The sequence below is a fragment of the Hypanus sabinus genome, chromosome 11 (genome assembly GCF_030144855.1).
Source record: "Hypanus sabinus isolate sHypSab1 chromosome 11, sHypSab1.hap1, whole genome shotgun sequence".
Classification (NCBI taxonomy): domain Eukaryota; kingdom Metazoa; phylum Chordata; class Chondrichthyes; order Myliobatiformes; family Dasyatidae; genus Hypanus; species Hypanus sabinus.
The window spans coordinates 45,084,310-45,102,048 of NC_082716.1; the positions used below are offsets into that span (position 1 = coordinate 45,084,310).

The following is a 17,739-nucleotide window of genomic DNA, read 5'->3' on the forward strand; positions in this document are numbered from 1 at the left end:
GTAATTATAAAACTTTTAAGTTTTAATTGGGGGGAAAATCTGCTGCAGTGAAGCCAAGATTTGTCTTAAAAAGATTTTTGATTGACAACATCATTGTTAATAAATTGATTATTTGGTTGGACTAAAAAACTATATGTGATATTGATGTTTTAAATTTTCTGAAACTAATAATCATTCAGTTAGGATCAATGATGTTCCACCTGCTTTAATGATTAGAATCAACAGTTCTCTCTTTCTCTAATCTATGAACTGTTTTTATTCTCCACATGGTTATGATGGTGATGGAGCAGTTAAATTACCAGGCTAATAATCCAGGTGCAAATGCATGTTCCAAACATCTCAGGAAGAACTTAATCTAGAATTTATATTAAAACAAACTAGTCATATTAGTAATGATGATTGCAAAATCAACTAAATTCCAAAAGAGCATGAAATCTGCCATCTATACCTACTCTGGTAGTGTATTATTAAATTTCCTTCTGACAATAGAAGGAGGCCATTTAGACTGATCATGTCTTCTCTGGCTCAAAGAGCAATAGCATTCTCGCTGTGATAGATTTTTACCACATTCCAATTTACCTAGATTCTACCACTCACATACCTACTAGGGAAAATTAATAGTGGCTAAGAACCTACTAAGCTCCATGTCTTTGGGAAATGGGAGGAAATGAGAGCATATGCAATCATGGAAAACATGGAATTGCACAACTGTCGTTCTAGAGATCGGGACTGTACCCAGGTTACAGGAGCTGTAAGGAAACAGATCTGCCAGGTGTGCTACTATGTAGTTCACTCATAAATGCCCTCTGAAATAGTTAAGGTATTCAGTTGTACCACTACTACTGCATGTGACCAGATGTTGAAAACATTTAAATTAAAACACCTATAATTGACTTAGTAAATCCCTTGCCTGCCTTCCCACTCATTCCCCCTTGCCTCAACCTTTTGACCCTTGCCTTACTCCCTATCCTATGTAACATTTTCTATCCTTGCTGAATCATGCTGACACATACAATCTGTTCAGTTCAAGAAGTTCGTAGCTGCTGGGAGAAGGGCAGCTTAGTTGGACCCTCCACTCAGTCTTTTTATCCTTGCAAGTTCATTTTCCTCCCAGCTTATCCAAATTCCTTTTGAATTTATAGATCCCCATTAAAGGTGCAACTTCCAGTATATTACCACTAAGAGCCCTTTTTTCTAAAAATAACAAAACTCTCCTCGCAACCTCCTTGTGTCTCTAGTTTGAATCCTCTAGTTTGTTATGATCATCTAATACAAACAGACTTTCTTTGTCTGCCTTGTCTAAGGGGCCTGGTGCATCTCTGAATATTAGTTGCTTCAAGGAGAACAATTCTGTTTTCCTATTGTTGATACTTGGAGAACGCCATTGTCTGTAGACATCTGATCTGAGGAATTACTGTTAACTATAATTTGCAGACTTATATCCTTGAGTCTTGCGTAAGATGTTTGGAGGGCAAAAAGTTGTATTTTTTTAATCATTTTAATGATGCTTTAAGAGAATTGAGTTCCCTCAGTGTACAAACTGCATTTAGGACTTGGTTGCAGATAGCAGTAACATTTTGTGTCTGTTCTTTATTAGATTAAACTCCATGCAGTCCTGTAAATGGCAATTGACAGAACATCTGATCCAATATGACTGGATCTGTGACAGCTTGATCTTGTTGTTTAATCTCTGTGATACTGCCAAAGCTACATTATCTAATTCTATCTAATCAACATGTTGGGTGCTAAATCCAACCAGTACTGATTGAACTGAGACAAACCCAGAACTCAACAAGTTTGAGAATTTATCATGGTTCTGACCAATGACCCTTGTGACCAGATCTCTTATCATGGTTAGCCAATGCTACTATACTTTGTCAATTATTTAGATCCCTGTTACAATTTGAAATAATTATTGATCCTACCTATCCTATGCTGTATCTTGAATCAGTATCAGGTTTATTATCACTAACATGTTGAGAAATTTGTTGTTTTGTGACAGCGGTACAGTGCAATACATAATACACAATGAATTCTGGTTCTGCACTAGCGCACTGAAAGCAATAGTGAATTTTATCAGTAATTTTGCCTGCATTGAGCAGTGGCTTGTGAGACACAGGAAACAACATATATTTTCCAAGGTATCATCATAGACCTTTATTGCCAGAGGGTATCGTACAATGGGATAGATTGATGAAATTACCTTTTTATGTTGTAAAAATGTGAGGCTCATTCTCAGACAGGTACCATTCACAAATCTATGGAAATTGCTACAGTTTATTATCCCATGAATGCAGCAAATGATTCACAAAAATATACTTTCCCATCAAAAGAAGCTAAAATAAACCTACAGTATAGAGCAACTACAGCTCAATGAATTTAGGAATATAATGTCCAGCTCTCTGAATGACTGAACTACAGAGAAGGAGGGAAGTGGGGTGGAGAAAGAGAGTCTACATTTTAAAACAGATTTAGATTAATTTTTTAAACCAAATTATATTCTTCCTTCCTAATGGCATCTCCTTGTTGGAATAGGAGTTCGTAAAAAAAAAAAATCTGTTACCTTGAAACCTTGCATATTCATTTATGAACACTGAATTTATCCTATGAATGTTAAAGTTGCTCCAAATCCTACATTAACTTGGAAATTATTTCCAGCTGCAGAAGAAGGGGCAGCTTTGGTTCTTCCATTTGTAGGTGGATAAAGCCCTGAACTTGCAGACAGCATGCCAGGGAGGGGTCCAGCAGCAACATGTACCAAATCAACAGCATAACAGTTGGACAATGAAACACCTGCTGGCTCAATGCTAGTCTCATTTTTGATACATGTGGTATCCTACATAAATTCTCTGATGAAGGGTTTTGGCTCAAAATGTCAAGTGTTTATTCCTTTCCATAGTTGCCTCCTGACTTGCTGAGTTCCTCCAATATTGTGTGTGCATTTCAATTTTCCAATACATCCAGAATAAACCAGTGGTTCATAACGAGGTAGGTAATAGCATCTCATCTGTAGGTTGAGAAGCTGAATTGCTGGTGCATCAAATTGCATCCTAAGAGAATGTTTTTACATTATCGTTGAGAGGTCAGCAGTTTATGCAGCTTCAAGTTCATGGGCGCCAAAATCTGTGAAGATCTATCCTGGGCTCAACATATTGATGCAGGCACTCCTGCAGCTACATTTCATTAGGAGTTTGAGAAGATTAGATATTTCACCAAAGACTAGCAAATTTCAACCGATGTGCAGTGGAGAGCATTCTAGCTAGTTGCATCATCTTCATCTAGTATGGAGGGGCTACTGCACAGGACTGGAAAGGTCTTTAGAGGGTTGTAAGCTCAGCCAGTTCTATCATGGGCACTAGAGTTCCCACTGTTGAGGCCATTTTCAAAAGGCAATGCTTCATAAAAAAAAAATGGCATCATTAAGGACCAGCTGGAAGGAGGGACAGGAACCTGAAGACACACACTCAGTGTTTTAAGAACATTGCAAAATAGTATTCATGGACCATTCAGGAACAGGTTCTTTCTCTCTGCCATGATATTTCTGAATGGTCCACGAATACTATTAATGCATTACTGATCTTTTTAAAATATATATTTGTGTGTAAGTGTGTGTATATGTATATATATATATGTATATGGGCAGCATGGTAGTGTAGTGGTTAGCACAATGCTCTACAGTACAGATAACATGGGTTCAATTCCCACTGCTGCCTGTAAGGAGTGTTTCCCCAGGGGCTCTGGTTTCCTCCCATCGTCTAAAGACATTTCAGTTGGTTAGACTGTGATTAGGCTCAGATTAAATTGTGGGACTGCTGGGAGGTGCGGCCTGAAGGGCCAGAAGGGCCTATTACACGCTGTATCACAATAAGGAAACAAAAAATAAATATTTCTTATTGTAAGTTACAGTATATTGTGGAGTCTGGTTAACTGGTACACATTGGGACCAGTACATTGTGGCCAAGTAAATCGGCTGCCTCAATTTACCAAAGTTTCATGGAAAATTTAAAAAGATATAAAACAAAGACAAACTGCCATTTAACTGAGTAACAAACATTACCAATGCTATTACAGTACAATAAAACTATGAACTAGTTCCTACTGTGTATGGATGTCCATTCTGAGGCATCTCACTTTCCTTTGGTCCCCAAAAGACACTAAGCTCATCTGTGGCTCCAAGTAGCTGTTTGAATATGACAGTGGCCACACCCTGGTAAACCATTTTGACAGGCAGGTTAAACCAGGTGATGGTAGCTGGCAGGCCTCATACACTCGTGAAATAGGGGCATGACTGTCATAGCATGTAAAGTCAGCTCCAGCAAATTGGACGGATGAGATCATCAGTGAGATCCAATGACCTGGAAGGTGGTTCTTCAATGCTTCATTGGAGAGTGAAAGGCATGACAAGGCATAGAAGTCATGGTTATCCACTGCAACCAAGGAAGACATCAGTTTGTGATGACGACTCATACCACAGGAGTCAGACTTCTGAGTTTGATACAGTGGAACTGTCCAGTGCAACGGCTTTTCCACATTAAAAACTCTCCCATAAAGGATTCACTGTCATCATTAGATACCATAGGCAACTAATGCACTGTCTGTAAATGAACAAAATTAGCACAGACACCTAATACAGATAATGGACTGACATCATAAAATTCTTTTGATGAGTGCATCCTCCAAATCTTTATTTTCATTGTAACATTCAAGATGATTGCTGATACCTTCCAAGTTCCGCAGTGAGCATAAATCGTCCTACTGCCTATTTCTTGACAACTATCAATGACAGAAGTTACTGCTCTTTGAACACAAGCACATGGAATTGATGCTATTTAAAGACAGTTTGCTGTAAGCATGGTTTTATGTCTAATGGCTACACAAGTTAATGTGACTGACAGGAAGTAATATCTGTTCGGTAAAAGTCTCCTGCCCACTTAAGCGACATGGTGTCCCAAATAAACAAAGGGAATCCTGACTATTTTCTCAATTATTTTATGTTGTTTTAAGATTTGTCCCAAATAAATGATTGACCTGAACCACTGATCGCAGTACAAGTCTAAAAACAAGACACTCTTAAGTGCTGAGGGACTGCTTACGAAGATGATGGTGAAGTTGTTTACACAAGGCTGTTCAAATGACAGATGTTAAAAATGCTCAGTGAGTCACTCAGCATCTATGGAGACAGAACGTTAATATTTCAGCTTGATGATATGATGTATAGTTATTGATCTGTGGTGTGAAGTCTTTTTCACTCCCTGGATACTGCTGTCTGTACTGAATATTCCCAACATGTTTTGATTTTATTTCTGATTTTCAACATTTGCAGTTATGTTTCAGGGTGACTCAGGGAGTTTTGTTCTATGGACTGTTTTCATCCTAACTCTCTCTCCTCATAACATTTAATTGTTAGAAGACTTAAAAAATATTCACAGAACCTTTTTGAGTCTTCCCTCTCTAAACAGCTTCAAACAGTTTTTTCACTGAGAGTGCAGCTATATTATTTACAGAGTGAATTGACATTGCAACATTGCTACTTCAGCCAAGATATCTGGGTAACCTGCCATCGTGGAATACATCAGACAGGGCTGGAATGTGAACTATGTATTTCTGAAAAGATGTATGTTGTAGTAGATCATTGCTGTACCCTTTTTTCTCTTCAACTCTATTTATGTCATTTGATTTTATTATTAGATATATGGCATCATGTAGTGAAGTTGCAAAGAGATTTTAAATACACATTCTTTACAGTCTTTCACTATTTGGTCCCAAACAATGCAACAATCTTGTTAACAACACACCCAAAAGGCTGGAGGAACTAGCAAGCCAGGCAGCATCTATGGAAAAGAGTACATTCGAAGTTTTGGGCTGAGACCCTTCATCAGGACTGGAACATTGACTGTACTCTTTTCCATAAATTCTGCTTGACCTGCTGGTTTCCTCCAGCATTTTGTGTGAGTTGCTTGGATTTCCAGCATCTGCAGATTTTCTCTTCTTAACAATTTTGTAATATTGACTTTTGTATTATACTCAGAGGTGAGCCATTAATATCCCAAAATATTATAATATGGTTAGTTTTTTGAAGAATATCATTTAAATTTCAAAATGTGTTATATTTTCCACATCATACAGATGATCATGATATAAAATGATATTGGATTTATTTTAAATTTGTTTTTTCCAAATTATTATTTTTTGAATTTAAGGGTAAATTATACTTGTTAGTAGAACTCCAACCAACATTTGCAGTGCTGCAGTGTTCTTGCTCTTAAAATTCTGAAAACTTGCTCTTTTATATGTAAAATGAGATTCGACATGATTGTTTGTTATTTCTTTGTCACAGTTGAACTTTTACAGAATGAAAACATTTACTAACCATGGAAGTCTATAAATGATTCCCTAGTGAGGATATGCCAGAACAGAATTATTGACAACTAGTACAGTATCCCATCCCTCATTAAAGTGAGCTGCAGCCATCAGTGTATTTTTTACTACCTAAAGGGATTCAAAAAATAATATATTAAATGAGTGTTGACTTAGATTAAGTTAACTGATGTTGCCAGATGAGCCAGGTCCATCAGGTTCAGAAAAGAATCAAGATTATACAGGAATCCAATTACAGCAAGCCTATCCAGTTTCCTTGTTTATTGAGCTTGAGGTTAACAAGAAATGTAGAGAAAATGGTTCCCATGGCACCGTGAGTCTTTCTCACATCTAGCAAGTAAATTTAAATGAGTAGAACCAAATGCAGGTTTTGGGTATTTGATTTTATATACTGCAAACAATTGCTCGTGAGACTGTACAAAGTTCTACAAAATTCTGTGATGACAGACTTCAAAGAAGCGGGTATCCTTTGGTCTGTAAAATCTGTGACATGTAACATGTAGCAGCCTTGAAAGAATTTGTTTTAAATTATTTCTACTTTGAGATTAATTTGCATGTTGTGGTTTGGGTTTGGGTCTATGAAAATCACAGCTTAGGTAGCACTAAATGACACTTAGATATCACACTGCAGGGGGCTGACAGACATCATGGATTGTTCTGAGGAGTCTTTCCATAATTGCTGACATTTATCCAGTGTTTCACCATATTTGCTAATGTATTAATGCAATCAGTCTTTGAGAGGCTGCTCATATCTTTTTGCCCTGGCTTTTATGGTTTCCTAAATTCATAGACCCACTGAAACCTATTCCCTTCTGGTTGCCTTAGTGACAGAGCTCAGAGATAAGCCTAGGTAGAGCCCTTTTGTGATTGCTTTCAGGTGACATTCAATGATAGCTTGAGTAGAGTGTCCTTTTATAGTTCTTGTAATTCACAAAATGATAACAGCTTTCATTCCTAAGATCCAAGGGCTCTCGACCATTCCCAGATGGGATTTGTATTTGATTTGCTACTTCATGCCAGTGAGGCTGTTAGGTCCTTGTGGATGATGAGATTATGTCATATGGCAGAGAAACCTGAAGATGTCAAGAAAATAAAACTTACTCTATTGTCGCAAGCTGAAGTTTTATCCTTTGTTTTCCGGAATTCATAGAATAAAATCATATAATTTTTATGAATAATGCTCTTGCTGATTCCTTGCATGTATTTCATTTTGGTTTAATATTTTTGGAATAAAGAAAATGACATGCTAGCCAAAGCCTACAAACATTTTCACCATCTGTCACAGCAAAGTTGTTGCTTGCATACCATCAAACAAAATTGCTAATCTGTTCTGAAAATTGCAAGATTACTCAGACCTTTTTAAATCATTTTCTTTATTTTTCTGGTGTATTCTTACCTCTCTTTTTCACTTCAAGACAATTTGGGGTATTGCGCTTATTTTTCAGTGAGCGCACCTCAAGTGTAACAAAACATTGGACTTTTAATAGTATTTGTTCTCTGAAATAACAAGTAGCCAGTGCTGCTAATTTCACTCCAGATACTTGTCTGACATTGTTAGTATTTATGCTTATGTATACATCTGATTAAATCTAGCTGTGTGGATTTGGGAACTAAGTAAGAAAAATAGGATTAAGTCCCTGGCGGATTATATTTGTGCTTCTTTAACACAATGAATCGTGAAATCATATTTCAAACTCTTACCAAAATAGTGTTTGTACTGAGCAATATTGCTTGCATACTAAAAGAAAATCAGTGTGAGTGCAAGTTATTCTTTTATACTAAAGCACCACAAAGGCTTAACCAGCTGTTCTTCAGAGAATGTGAACTGAATCTGTAGTACCGGAACTGAATATGTGGCATCTGAACTTGTACATTGTTTCTGACAGCCTGATACTGAGGTCTGAAATGTGTTTTTGCCTATTGGCAAATGTGATTCTTGTCACTTGGAAGGCTTAAAGGTGTTTACTATCTTGTTTTTTTTTCTGTCACTCTTAAACTATTCGTGCCACATTTTTATGTGGTTATGAATAAAAATACAATTGACAAAGGAAGAGTTTTTATTTAGGTTATTAGTTCTGTGGGTCCTTTAATTTTTGAATAAAACACTGCTTGCATCGGCTCTCATAGATAGTTCATCTACTTCTCTGGTGGGGTATCGTACCCAAATGATTTTGCCAGGGACTGAATTTCACTTTGCACATCAGCTCTTGTAAACTTTGAGTGTAGTGTGCTTTCAGACTTCATACATGTCCTTCTGTGTGCTTCTGAAATGTAACAGCCCAGAATTTGATGAATAGTGCTTGCTGCCACACTCACCACCTGTTCCCCAAGACCTTGAATTTATCAGATCTGAATTGTTATAACTATTCATGCTGGCTCTGATCAAATTTTTTTTGCTGCATGATGTAATTGGTGGGCTAGACAAAGCTCAACCTGTGAAACTTTTCTCAAAGTTTACAGTCACAATGTTCTTAGCGTTCCAATGGTCAAAACTCAAGTTTTTTTAAATAGCTGTTATTCTGCTCAAAGATCCAATATTAGTAACAATAAGAGTTTTAATTTTCATGAAAAATTAAAATCACCAAAAAACATTATTTAAAAGCAATAAAGGATTTATAAATAACAAAAGGCTATTTAGCTTGTTTTGCCATCTTCCCATGTCCCTACAACTTGTCATTCAAATGAATATGCTTGCAGACTTGTGCCAGTTTTAAACTCCGGCAAGGTTCAAGAGCAGATGTCCTAGCATAAATGTTGGGGTATTCTGGGGGCATATTATTTCAATGCAGAAGTCCATGTGGATTGAAAGCCATTGAAATGTACATACTGTTTCAGGGCATAACCGGGTAGATGTACAGCCTATTGCATGGCCTAGTCCTGCTTCTGTTTCTTAAAGCACAGCCATGACATTACTGGTGAAGTTTAGCAAACAAGATCAGACTTCTGCAGCTGCACAGGAATTCTGAAAATGTGCAAGGAATTGCTGGCAGAATCCAACAAATATTTGGTCTTTGGAGAAGACTGAAATGTATACAAATAGAACTTTGGAAGTCTTCAATGTTTTAATTTTGCTAAATACATACCGGTAAAGAAGGATTAGGACTAAACCTTAGCTAAAATAGAGAATATGTGAGTGGATAATCGATCTGAGGATTTCCCAGCAGCCATTGTTCAAAACTCAAAATCTATCTATCTATTCATTATTGAGCGGCATTGTGGAACAGGTTCTTCCGGCCTTTTGAGCTACTCCACCCTGCAACCCCTGATTTAACCCTAGCCTAATAATCGCGTGGCAATTTACAATTACACCAACCAACCAGTATGTTTTTGGACTGTGGGAGGAAATTGGAGCACCCAAAGGGAACCCATGTGGTCACGGGGAGAATGTACAAACTCCTTACAGAAATTTATTATCAAAGTGTATATATATGTCACAATATTCTACCCTGAGATTCATTTTCTTGCAGGCATTCACAGTAAGTACAAAGAGACTAGATAGAATCAATGATAAACTTGAACACAACAAAGACAATCTACAAAAGACAACAAACTACAATCACAAAAATGAAAAATGATAATAAATAAGCAATAAATATTGAGAACACAAGTTTTAGAGTCCTTAAAAGTGAGTCCAGAGGTTGCAGAATAATTTCAGTGTTAGGGTGAGTGAACCTATTCCTTCTTGTTCAAGAGCCTTATGCATGGGGAGAGGGGGATAATCATTGTTCCAGTTGTATAAATAAGTTTGTTCATCCGTAGACTACTGAATTGTTAGATTTCCCTTTGGTAGATTGACATGTTATTTTGAAGGCTGTTGTTTCTCAGAAGAATTGTTATGTACAGTGTGTTATTTCCACAAAGAAGCAGCAATGCTAACTATCTGGGCCTTAAGAACTATGAATGATAGAGCACTTAACAAAGCAGAAGTTTATTCTTCCAAAGCGCGTAGCTGAAATTCTCTGTGCAGTAATCTCACTGGATCATTTTCAAATCCAGAAAAGTTAAATTTGCTTTTGTTTGAAGAATAATCTGTGAATAGATGGTGCAAGATGGGATTTTCTGTTTCTACTAGTAGACGCAAAGCTTTTCTAAAATGTTCTGGGTTTTGGAATGATGCCAATAGATTTTGAAGATAACAAATGTATCTCCGCAATTTGACAAAGGTAAGAATTAGGAACTATTGGTTAGTCAGCCTGATAATCATTTGTGAGATAGTATTAGAATGGCTAAAGGATTGGTTAATGATTTGAAAATGGTGAGAGAATGTACAAGCCTGTGGGAGTGACAGGCTACTTGTGCGAATTGATGCTGGGCTTCATCTATTTGCAAGTTACTCTTGTGAATAAAAGTGAGTTTAATTTATTTAGAAATGCAAATGGTTAATTTTGAGATTATTGTGAAGAGAATTGCAGCTATGCTCTTCGAACAAATAGAAATTAACTTTTGTTACATGGTGAAAAATGAACAGATCCTGGTACCGAGAGTGACCCTGTTTTGCTAATTCATTAAAAATGCAAGTAAACATACAAGTGAAGCAGCAATTAGGAAGGCAAGTGGTCAATTAACTTTTACTGCCACCTCCTTGCACTGCATGGATGTCTTGAAGTTTTGCTGAGATTCTGCTAAGCTTTTAGCAATTGTAAAGCTTGAATACTGGGCACAGTTTTGGTCTTCAAACCATGGTATTACATTTGCTTGTGAATGTAGCTGATGGGTTAAGGGCATTACATTTTTAATGAGAATTAGTAAGATTGGTTGAAATTTATAGTCGGTGTTTGTTTATTATTAACATGTACTGAGATATAGTGAAAGCTTTTGCGTGCCATCCACAAACAGTTCATTACATCGATGTAGTAGAATGTGGAAGGCAGAGTTACAGAGAAAGTACATTGTAGGTAGAGAAGGTTTAAACACAAGAGACTTCAGATGTTGGAATCAGAAGCAACACAAAGTGTTGGAGTAAATCAGCAGGTCAGCCAACATCTGTGGAAGGAATTGGACAGTTGACGTTTTGGGTCTACAACAAGGTAGATGGGAGATGAAGTGTTTATCTTTTAGAGTATGAGAGGTCTGTTCAAGAGCAGAACAGAAGCTGGCTTTATGCCTGTGGGTAGGGGATGTCTGATTAATTGGCTAATTTTTCAATATGATGGAAAGTGTGCAGGATCTGGAGTGAATGGAGGGCAGCGGTGAACAATCTGCTAGAGGAACTTAGTAGATTAAGCAGGATCTCTGGGATGAAAAGCATTGACTACATTTAGGGTCAAAATCCTGCATCAGGACTCCAAGGTTTCAACACAAAATGTTGACTATTCCTTTTTCCGTGGAGAGGCTGTTGGACCCACTGAGTTCCACAAGTAGTTTGTTTGTTGCTGCGGATTTCAGCATCTGTGGTCTTTATTTCAATGGAAGGAAACTTGGTTTGCGTAACACAGTGGGCTGCATTTACAACTCTCTGCAATTTCTTGGAGTTTTGGGCAGGACGGTTACCTTAACAAGTTAAGATGCATAGGGATAGGATTCTTTCTATTGGACATCTATAATATTTGGTAATACTAATTGGGAATATGAGGAAATAAGGGTGATGGTGTTCTTTTGTGACCCGACTGTACATAGAGCTGGACTTGGACAAATTAATTGTTGGTGATATTTGCACTTAGGAACTTGAAGCTCTCAACCAGCTCCACCTAAATGCCACTGATGCAGACAAGTGTTTACTCCACTTCATTTCTTGAGATCAGTGATGAGGTCCTTTATTTCACTGACATTGAGGGAAGGGTAATTGTCACTAGACTCTATCTTTCCTTCCTGTACTCCATCTCATCACGATTTGAGATCCAGCCCATTATGGTTGAGTTATCTGGAAACTTCTGAATGAAGTTTGATTAGAATTTAGCCTTACAGTTGTGAGTATATGAGTAGTGTAGTGAAGGGCACCATTGGAGGAGGTGTTGTTGCCTAACTTGTCTCATTGCTGTCTGTTGGTAAGGAAGTCAAGAAATGGAGTGCAGAGACCTAGTTTGGAATTATTTTATGAAGGTGAAGCCATAGTCAATAAATAAAAATATGACGTAGGTGTCTATGTTATTCAGGTGCTCTAGAGAATAGTGCGAGACCAAGGAGATAGCGTGCCCTGCTTTGATTATCGATGAATTGTAGTGGGTCAGAGTTGTTTGGGAGGCTGGCATTGAGGTATACTGTGACCAGCCTCACAAAGTATTTCATGATGATGGATGTCAGAGCCACTGAGCGATGGTCATTAAGATATGTTACCATACTTTTCTTTGGCACTGGCATGATAATTGTCTTCTAGTCTTGGAAAATGCAACATGATAACATTGAAACAAGATCCTAAGAAGATTGACAGGAGGGATTTGGAGTAGTTGATTCCTCAAAGTAAAGAATCAAATATGTCATAGGGTTAAAATTCTTCATTTAACATTGGGACATCAGAAGTTTTGAGAGGAGGGGATCTCACTCAGGTTCGCTGCCCGAGTAGAAAAGCCAGCAGTGGGTCGCTACAGTGAAAAAGAGTTTTGACTAGCCACCAAATCTGTGTTTGATTGATTAACAAGAACAAGTTAAGGGATGGCAGAGGCAAGTGCTTCGACCTTCGTCTAAGTGGACAGACTCATAGTGGTGATCTTAAGGCTTTAGCTCTTCGAGATTTTGGCAACGAGAGGCTTCAGTGAGAGAAAGCCAAAAAAATCTCAAGGTTAAGTTTTTTTTCCCTTCCCTTTTTTAAATCTGCTCAGCTAGGGCAGTAGAAGTGCCTGGCAGGTTAGTAGAAAGCTCCTCTTGCAGGATGTGGAAAGGCAGAGAAACCTCTAGTGTCCCTGACAACTACACCTACATCTTCTAACAATCTGCGTTAAGGAATTGGAGCTCTGGTTGAACTGGGTGAACTCCGAATCATTCAGGAGGCTGAAAGGGTGATGGAAAGGGCATAGAGGAGGTTACACCCAAGGTGTAGGACACAGGAGACTGGGTGACAGGAAGGGGAAAGGGGTTAATGAGCCAGTGCAGAGTATCCCTGTGGCCATCCTCCTCAACAACAGGTATATCACTTCAGATACTGTTTGAGGTGGGGATGGTGGGGATTGGCATAACAGAAGAGAGTCAGTGGTTGGGTCTCTGGCACTGTTTGGCTCTGCGACTCAGAGGGGAAGTGGGGAGAAGAGGAACGCTGCGGCGATAGGGGATTGGTTAGGGAAGTGGACAGGAAGTTCTGTGGGTGAGAATGAGATTCACAGATGGTATGTTGCCAGGGTCTGGGATATCTCAGATTGAGTCCTCAGCATTTAAGTGGAGGAGTGAACTACCAGAAGTCGTGGTCCATGTAGGTACCAAAGACATGGGTAGGACGAGTGACGAGGTTCTGCATAGGGAATTCAGAGAGTTGTGTGCTAAGTTAAAGGGCAGGACCTGCAGGGTTGTGATCTCAGGATTGCGACCCGTGCCATGTGCTAGTGAGGCCTCAACTAGGAAGATTGTACAGTTTAATACATGACTAAGGAGTTGCACCTTACACCTGCTGGATGGTGACAAATATCCGAGCGGGAAGGTTTGTTAATGGTGGGGTTTAAATTAGAGTTGCAGGGGATGGGAACCAGAATGTTAGAACATTGGTTGTGGAAATTGGAGGTTGTGGAAGCAGATGTTAGTAAGACTTCAGATGTGGTTAGGAATCAAAAGGTTGAGCACTGTATGACTCGTGTCCTGAGCTGCATACATTTCAATGCAAGAAGTGTCACAGGAAAGACTGATGATCGTGCTTAAGATCAAGTAGCTGGTTTACAGAGGCAATGTTTATTGAGGAGAGGCTGTTGATAGGGCAAAATTGCAGTCAAAGGATGAGTTGCAATGTAAAATGGGCTGTCCACACCACTCTGCAGAATCCTGCAATTAAGGGAGGTACAGTTCCTATACCAGGCAGTGATGCAGCCAGTCAGGATGCTCTCAGTTGTGCTCCTGTAAAAAGTTATTAGGATTTGGGGGCCCATACCAAACTTCCTCAACTGTCTAAGGTGAAAGAAGCACTGTTGTGCCTTTTTCACCACACAGCTGGTGTGTACAGACCATATGTGGTCCTCCGTGATGTGAATGCTGAGGAACTTAAAACTTTTCACCCTCTCCAACCCAGAGCCATTGATGTCAATAGGGGTTAGCTCATCTCCACTAATCCACAACCATCTCCTTTATGTTTACGACATTGAGGGAGAGATTGTTTTCTTGACACCACTGTGTCAGAGGGATGACTTCTTCCCTGTAGGCCACCCCATTATTGTTTGAAATTAGGCCGATCAGTGTAGTATCGTCAGTAAATTTAATTAGCAGATTAGAGCTCTGGGTGGCGACACAGTCATGGGTTTACAGGGAGTAAAGGAGGGGACTTAGTACACTGCCCTGAGGGGCTCCAGTATTGAGAGTCAGAGGGATGAAGGTGAGGGAGCCCACTCTTACCATCTGCTGGCGATCTACTAGGAAGTCCAGGATCCAGCTGCACAAGGCAGGGTGAAGGCCGAGGTCACTGAGCTTCTTGTCGAGCCTGGATGGAATTGTGGTGTTGAATGTTGAACTGTATTCCAAGAGCAACATTCTCACAGAAGCATCCTTTTTCTCCAGATGTGTAAGGACGGTAAGTAGAGCAGTGGCTATTGCTCTGATGGGAGTTGTATACAGACAATTAGTAATAAGGATGTGGCTTACAAATTTACAACCTAAAATGCATGTGGAATAGTCATGTGAGATTTCAATATGTAGGTAGATCGGGAAAATCAGGTTAGTGCTTGATTCCAGGAGAGGGAATATCTAGAGTACCAATGAGATGACATTTTTAGAGAAACTAATGGCTGAGCCCACTAGGGGATCAGCTGTTCTGGATTAGGTGTTATGCTATGAACCGGAGTTGACTAGGGAGCTTAAATTACAAGAAGCCTTAGGGTCAAATGATCATAATATGATAGAACTCACCCTGAAATTTGAGAAGGAGAAGCTAAAGTCAGATGTATCAGTTTTACAGTGGAGTAAGGGAATTACAGAGACGTGAGAGAGGAGTTGGCCAGAATTGACTGGGGAAAAAAGCACTGGCAGGGTTAACAGCAGAGCAGCAATAGCTGAAATTTCTGAAGCAATTTGGAAGGCACGGGATATGTACATCCCAAAGAGGAAAAAGTATTCTTAAAGGCAAGATGACACAACTATGGCTAACAAAAGAAGTCAAAGCCAACTTAAAATCCAAAGAGAGGGCAAAAATTAGTGGGAATATTTTAAAAGCCAACAGAAGGAAACTGAACATGAAGAAATCTGCAGATGCTGGAAATTCAAGCAACAGACACAAAATGCTGGTGGAACACAGCAGGCCAAAGCAGCATCTGTAGGAAGAAGTACTGTCGACGTTTCAGGCCGAGACCCTTCGTCAGGACTAACTGAAAGGAAAGATAGTAAGAGAATTGAAAATAGGAGGGGGAGGGGGAAATACAAAATGATAGGAGAAGACCGGAGGGGGTGGGGTGAAGCTAAGAGCTGGAAAGGTGATTGGCAAAAGGGATACAGATCTGGAGAAAGGAAAGGATCATGGGATGGGAGGTCTAGGGAGAAAGAAAGGGGGAGGGGAGCACCTGAGGGAGATGGAGAACAGGCAGAGTGATGGGCAGAGAGAGAAAAAAAGGAGGGGAGGGGGAAAAACGGAATAAATCAGGGATGAGGTAAGAAGGGAAGGAGGGGCATTAATGGAAGTTAGAGAACCCGATGTTCATGCCATCAGGTTGGAGGCTACCCAGATGGAATATAAGGTGTTGTTCCTCCAACCTGAGTGTGGCTTCATCTTGACAGTAGTGAAGGCCATGGATAGACATATCAGAATGGGAATGGGACGTGGAATTAAATTGTGTGGCCACTGGGAGATCCTGCTTTCTCTGGTGGACAGAGTGTAGGTGTTCAGTGAAACGGATGAAGCCACACTCAGGTTAGAGGAGCAACACCTTATATTCCGTCTGGGTAGCCTCCAACCTGATGGCATGAAGATTGACTTCTCTAACTTCCTTTAATGCCCCTCCTCCCCTTCTTACCCCATCCCTGATTTATTTAGTTTTTCTCACTCCCCCTTTTTTTTCTCTCTCTGCCCATCATGCTGCCTGTTCTCCATCTCCCTCTGGTGCTCCCCTCCCCCTTTCTTTCTCCTTAGACCTTCCGTCCCAAGATCCTTTTCCTTTTCCAGATCTGTATCCCTTTTGCCAATCACCTTTCCAGCTCTTAGCTTCACCCCACCCCCTTCGGTCTTCCATCATTTCGTATTTCTCCCTCCCCCTCCTCCTTTAAATTCTCTTACTATCCTTCCTTTCAGTTAGTCCTGACGAAGGGTCTCAGCCCGAAATGTTGATAGTGCTTCTTCCTATAGTTGCTGCCTGGCCTGCTGCATTCCACCAGCATTTTGTGAGAAGGCAACTGAAGATATAATTAAGGTAAAGGTGAAATATGAAAGTAAGCAAGCCAGTAATACTGAAGAGGATACCAAAAGTTACTTCAGATACATAAAGTGTAAAATAAAGGCAAGAATGGATATGAGACCACTGGAAAACAATACTGGAGAGGTAGTATTGGGGGACAAAGAAATGTGAAACAGTGAACTGATTAAGTACTTTGCATCAGTCTTCACTGTGGAAGACATGAGCTGAATGGTGGAAGTTCAAGCTATCAACGGTCATGAAGTGTGTGCCGTTACTTTACTAGAGAGAAGTTTGTTGGGAAAATGAAAGGTCTTAAGGTAGATAAGTCACCTGGACCAGATGGTGTACACCCCCAGGATTCTGAAAGAAGTGGCTGAGGAGATTGTGGAGGCATTAGTATATCTTATCGTCTTACAAGGAGAAATTCCATTACTATGGACTTCTTTATCTTAAAGCGTTGTGGGTGCTTGATCATTGAGAGAATTTAGGATTAAAATTGCTATACCTTAATATGCCACGAAAAATCAAAGGATATGAAAATGTTCAATTTCATTTTCTAGTTCTGATGTTGTTCTCTTAGATTTTCCACTCATATTTGATCTGACTTTTGAGGAGATGCAAATAGTGCAGGTATACCTATGTGGCTTTTCAGAACTTCTGCAAATCATGATTATCTCAAAAAGTCTCAAGAACATTGTTTGTGGTTCCTTGATTTCTCCAGGGTTTGTAAACATCTTGCTCAGAAATCCTTCAGTATTTCAATGTTGTTAACGTATACCTGCTGCTGAGATTTTTGTTTTTTTAACAACAGATGCAGCTTTGCAAGAGTTTTCCTTTGGTAACCCTGTTAACAGGAATACATGCTCATTAACGATCTCATCAAGGAGCTTGAATCCTCATGTTCTGTACTTTC

The 17,739-nt window shown here is 39.4% G+C and overlaps 1 protein-coding gene across 1 annotated transcript in view; it reads left to right on the forward strand.

The window, feature by feature from the left end:
* faf1 (Fas (TNFRSF6) associated factor 1) overlaps positions 1-17,739 on the forward strand; it is a 339,764-nt gene that overhangs the window by 163,243 nt on the left and 158,782 nt on the right. The window lies entirely within an intron of this gene.